This window comes from Phacochoerus africanus, chromosome 4 (assembly GCF_016906955.1).
Source record: "Phacochoerus africanus isolate WHEZ1 chromosome 4, ROS_Pafr_v1, whole genome shotgun sequence".
NCBI classification, from domain to species: Eukaryota; Metazoa; Chordata; class Mammalia; order Artiodactyla; family Suidae; genus Phacochoerus; species Phacochoerus africanus.
In genome coordinates, this window is record NC_062547.1 from 65,407,688 (window position 1) to 65,412,696 (window position 5,009).

Below are 5,009 nucleotides of genomic sequence, written 5' to 3' on the forward strand. Positions count from 1 at the left end.
CTGGGCTGTTTCCACCGGCAGGTTCTTCCCCTTTGCTGACAGACAGGCGGAGGAAAGAGGGAGGGGGCCCTGCAAACCTTCCCTCCGCCCCCCTGCGGTTCTCAGCCCAGGCCGCATAGAGGCATCAGGGGGACCTTCAAAAATTTTCTGGTGTCGCGTTGGTCTCCCTATCCGGCTGCGCCCCAGTAGGAAGGCTGTACCCTGAGCCTGGAAGTAGTTTCACCCTGGGAACTGCTGACGTTTGGAGCTGGGTTATTCTTGGGGGGCGGGGGGTGGCCCTCCGGTGCCCTGTAAGGTGTGAAGCCGCAGCAGCACCCCTCCCCCCTTGAGTTGTGACAACCAAATATGGCTCCAGACTTTGCCACATTGCCCCTGGGCGGCGGGGGAGGGCGGGCAGAATCGTCCCCGTGAGCGCTTCTGGGCTGGGGGGGGGGGGCAAGTGGGGCTTGGATGGGAGCCGTAACTGCCTCCCAATACCCCCAGAAAACTCTGGTCCTTGCTGGGAGCGGGGTGGGGGGGGCCTTTCTTTTTGCTACATCCTCCACCAAAGCCCTTTGGTGGAGCAGAGCAGAGTAAGTAGGGCAACAGAGGGGAAGCGGGACCGAGCTTGGCAGGGTCCGCAGGCCCAGGACTGCAGGAAACTGGGGTAGGGGCTCCCCCTCAGATGCCCTTAGCGCCGGCTGGCGCTGAAGGAAATGATTTCCACCTGCCTTCTCAGCAGCGCTGCCCCAAGGCTGCAGATTAAGAATCAATTAAGAGCGGGAAGGAGGATTTGCCAGGCGGAGGCGGTGAGAGCTGGGGGCGCTGGGCCCACAAGATGGATGGGGGTGACTGGCAGGGGCCGAGGAAGGGGGGGCTTCAGTGGGCCTCGGAGCGGTGAGGGGAGGGTCTCTGAGTCCGCGGTCCCGAGTGGTGGTAATAACAGTGCCCGTTTTATAGGTTGTGAAGATTTAAACGTGTGCAGATCTTAGAACAGTGCCTGGCACGCTGAAGATGACAGATCAGTGTTGGCTGGAAAAAAAGAAGATGAATGATGGGGCTGAGCTCCGCCCCTCCCGCCCCCCAGATGGTTGATGGTCACTTACTATGACACCGGTTAGTGCCCCCACCCAAACTAGATGCCCTTTTCTGGGCCAGCACACCCATCTACTTCCTGCTTAGGTGTTGGCTGCCTACAGATCTCACCTGCCCCTTCTCTAGGGGTGGGGGTGGGGCTGCTACTCCCTTCTGGTGCAGCAGTAAAGCGTTGCTAAATGTCAGCCCCCTTGCCTCAAGTTGAAACAAGTGTGTGATGCAATTCACACTGCAGAGCTCCCCCCACCCCAAGAGATCAGGCTGGAGCTGGACCCAGCTGAACCCACATCCTGCCCGAGCCCCTTCCTCTGTCACATCCTGCTTCTCTTTCCCTCTCTCTCTCTCCTGAGCATCCCCCCACCCACCCAAATACAGGCACCTGAGTCCCCATTGTGATGGTATTTGGAGGTGAGTTCTTTGGGAGGTGGTTAGGTTTAGTTATGGCCGTGAAGGTGGGGCCCTCAAGATGGGATTAGTGTCCTTAGAAGAAGAAACCAGAGTGCTTTCTCTCTCTCTTTCTTTGCAATGCAAGGATGCAGGGAGATGGCAGCTGTCTGCAAGCCAGGAAGAGAGCCCTCACTAGGAACTGAATCTGCTAGCACCTTGCTCTTGGACTTCCCAGCCTCCAGAACTGTGAGAAGTGAAAGTCTAAGCCACGCCATCCATGGTATTGTTATAATAGCCTGAGCTGACTAGGACAGAAGGGAACCTAGCCTACCAAGTTGGTCACCTTCATAGTATGCAAAGCCAGCTCCTCACATGCCAGCTAGAATGCAGTCCTAAAAACTGAATCCCACCCCCTACGAGTTCCAACTGACCTCCCTCTGCCCCCACAATTCCAACTCACAAATCCCCCCATCCTCACCACTTTTGAATTCCTCCTTGCCAAGATGATCCTTTGTGATTTCTAATTATTTATCTGATGAGTAATATGTTTATATTGTTCAAAAATTTTAAACATACAAAGAGGTGTTCTTCGAAAGGTCTTCTTTTGGAGTTCCCGTTATGACACAGGGGAAACAAGTCTGACTAGGAACCATGAGGTTGTGAATTTAATCCCTGGCCCTTGCTCAGTGGGTTAAGGATCTGGCGTTGCTGTGAGCTGTGATGTAGGTTGCAGATGTGGCTCGGATCCCAAGTTGCTCTGGCTCTGGTGCAAGCCAGTGGCTATGGCTCTGATTAGACCCCTAGCCTGGGAACTTCCCTAAAAAGCAAACAAAAAAAAGAAAGGTTTTCTTTCTTACCCCAGGCCCCCACTGCTCCACTTTGCAACCCCCCAACAGATGTCCACTATTATCAGAGTCAGATGTATCTTTCCATAGTGTCTTAATGCAAATATAGGTAAATATGAATTTTTTTTATTATTATGCACTTCCCTTTTATTTGCTGTGCTCACAGCATGCAAAAGTTCCTGGGCCAGGGATCGAACCCATGCCGCAGCAGTGACACTAAATCCTTAACTGCTAGGCCACCACAGAACTCCAATACATTCTTTTTTATATTCTTTTACATTATGGTTTTTTACAGGATAGTGAATATAGTTCCCTGTGCTATACAGTTGGACCTTGTTGTTTATCTATTAAATATGTAATAGTTTGGGGCTCCATTTCTTGAAAGGAAGAATATCAGATAATTTGCGGACATATTTTATTAAAAAAGTTTTTTGGGGGGAAGGGGGCCATGTCTGAAGCATATGAAAGTTCCCGGGCCAGGAATGAAACCTGCGCTACAGCAGTGACCCAAGCTGCTGCGGTGACAACACCAGATCCTTAACCCTCTGCACCACAGAACTCCTAAATTTTTTTTAAATTGAGATATCATTGATTTAACATTGACAAATAACATTAGTTTTAGGTACACAACATAGAGATTTGATATATATAATACAAAATGATCATCACAATAATTTAGTTAACATCCATCACCACACAAGTTACAATTTTGTGTGTGTGTATAAGGGGGAACTTTTAAGATCTACTCTCTTAGCAGCTTTCAAATGTACAATATATTTTTGCTGACCATGGTCACTGTGCTAGACATTCCATCCCCAGGAGTTATTTATCTTGTAACTGGAAGTTTGTACCTTTTGACTGCCTTCACTCATGGGTGAAATGGGTGTGGAGGGAAATATTTTAAAGTGACTACACCCTACTGTACTTTTATTGTCTTCTCATATAGTCACCTAAAACGATGGATAGATATTAGATAGATAAATGGATAGATAGGTGGATAGATAAATAGATGATAGATAGATGGATAGATAGATAGATAGGTAATATCTCATTCATTTCCTTATTTGTGGTCTCTCTCATCTACAGTTACAATGTCAGTTCCCCAGGAACTGAAACGGTTCTCTTTGTTCCTCAGCACAGGACACCTGCTTAATAACTAGATTTGAGTCTCAGTTTCTCAAAAGCAGAGGCAAGATAATGATTCAAAAGCAAATAGTTTATCTCAGAGGTGACCCCAGGAAACACCAGTTGAGGGAGAAGGGAAGAGAAACAGTTGGCGATGGGTGTATCATCAAGCCAGTTATCACTGTGGGTGACTGAAGCTCAGGCGTGCAGGGACCCTCTGGGAGGTAGTAAAGGACACTGCCCAGAGGTGAGGAAGGTGGCCCATTTGTCTACCAACTCCCATCATGCTGAGAGGCACTCCTGGGATAGGGAGATCGCTCAGCCTGCCATGCTCAGGGCAGAGAAGACTTCAAAGCCTTTGGAGGAAGCCCTCTGGCCAAGAGCTGCTGCAGACAGTGGCAGCTGGACAGCAGCAGGAGCCTGTTGAAATGGTGAGGCCGGAGGGATATGAATTGGGCATCAATAGCTTCTGCTACAAACTATTAGTTGAATAATTGAATAAAAAATTTTCAATTGTTCCCCATAGCCAAAGGACAAAATCCATACTTCTGAACTGGCACATGAAACCACTGCGACCCAGCTTTGTGTCCCCATGCTACATCAGGGATGACAAACTCAAACATCTACAGACACCACTAGGAAAGACAAAGGGTAAAATCAGTCGAGGGTGAGAAGCATGCAGTCTTCTTGGACGTTCACATTTTTTTCCTTTTTATTTTGATTTACTTATTTATTTTCTTTCTTGGCCACCCTGCAGCATATGGAGTTCCCAGGCCAGGGATCAGATCGGAGATGCAGTTGTGATCTACACCACAGCTGTGGCAACAGCAGATACTTCAACCCACTGTACTGGGTGGGGGATCAAATCCGTGTCCCGGTGCTATAGGGATGCTGTTGATCCCATTGCACCACAATGAGAACTTCGAAACTTTTTTCCCTTTTTAAATGGAGACATGGGTATGGCTAGATCTTGTTCTACTATAGGGAAAGCAGCAAACACTGTAAGGTGGTACAATGGTAACTGGCCCTCAGCTATAGTGTTGGAAGACGAGAGAGTGGTGGGGATTGGTGGAGTGGTGGGGATTGGGGAGTGGTGGGGAAAATTGTAGCGCATATTTCCATCATGACTTGAGGGAATGCAGGTCCAGAGTTCCCAGATTTTCTGATTTTTGTAGAGAAGCCAGAAATCTGGATATTTATACACAGTCATTAACTGGTTTAGATCTTGGCAATCAGCCCTGTTTCTTAAAATGAAGCCTATCTGTGAGCTGGTTTTGACCAGTTCACACCCTCTGCACTGCACTTCTTGAGTTACAGTTCCAAAAACTTGACCTGCCCTTTAAAAAACCCAAGCCTTCATACATGCTTTTCCCTCTGACCTGTCCTCCCACTCTTGCAGAAAACTCCTATTCATCCTGCAAAACTCTACTCAGAAATTACCCAACACAAACCTCCCTTGGAATTCCTACTGGGTATTTTCTTATTTTGTTGAGTAGATATATTTGCCTCTTTCCCCCAACAATCTATAAGTTTTGTGGCAACTGTCTGTGTGAGTCTTCTTCAGCACTCTGTCCTCAG

At 48.2% G+C, this 5,009-nt stretch overlaps 1 long non-coding RNA gene across 1 annotated transcript; it reads left to right on the forward strand.

Annotated features, from left to right (window-relative positions):
* The first annotated feature begins 434 nt into the window (after nt 1–434).
* Nucleotides 435–2,066, forward strand: LOC125124256 (uncharacterized). The gene is made up of 3 exons (XR_007134257.1): nt 435–788; nt 940–1,095; nt 1,607–2,066. It is a non-coding gene; the product is annotated as an uncharacterized LOC125124256 (long non-coding RNA).
* Nucleotides 2,067–5,009: the final 2,943 nt, after the last annotated feature.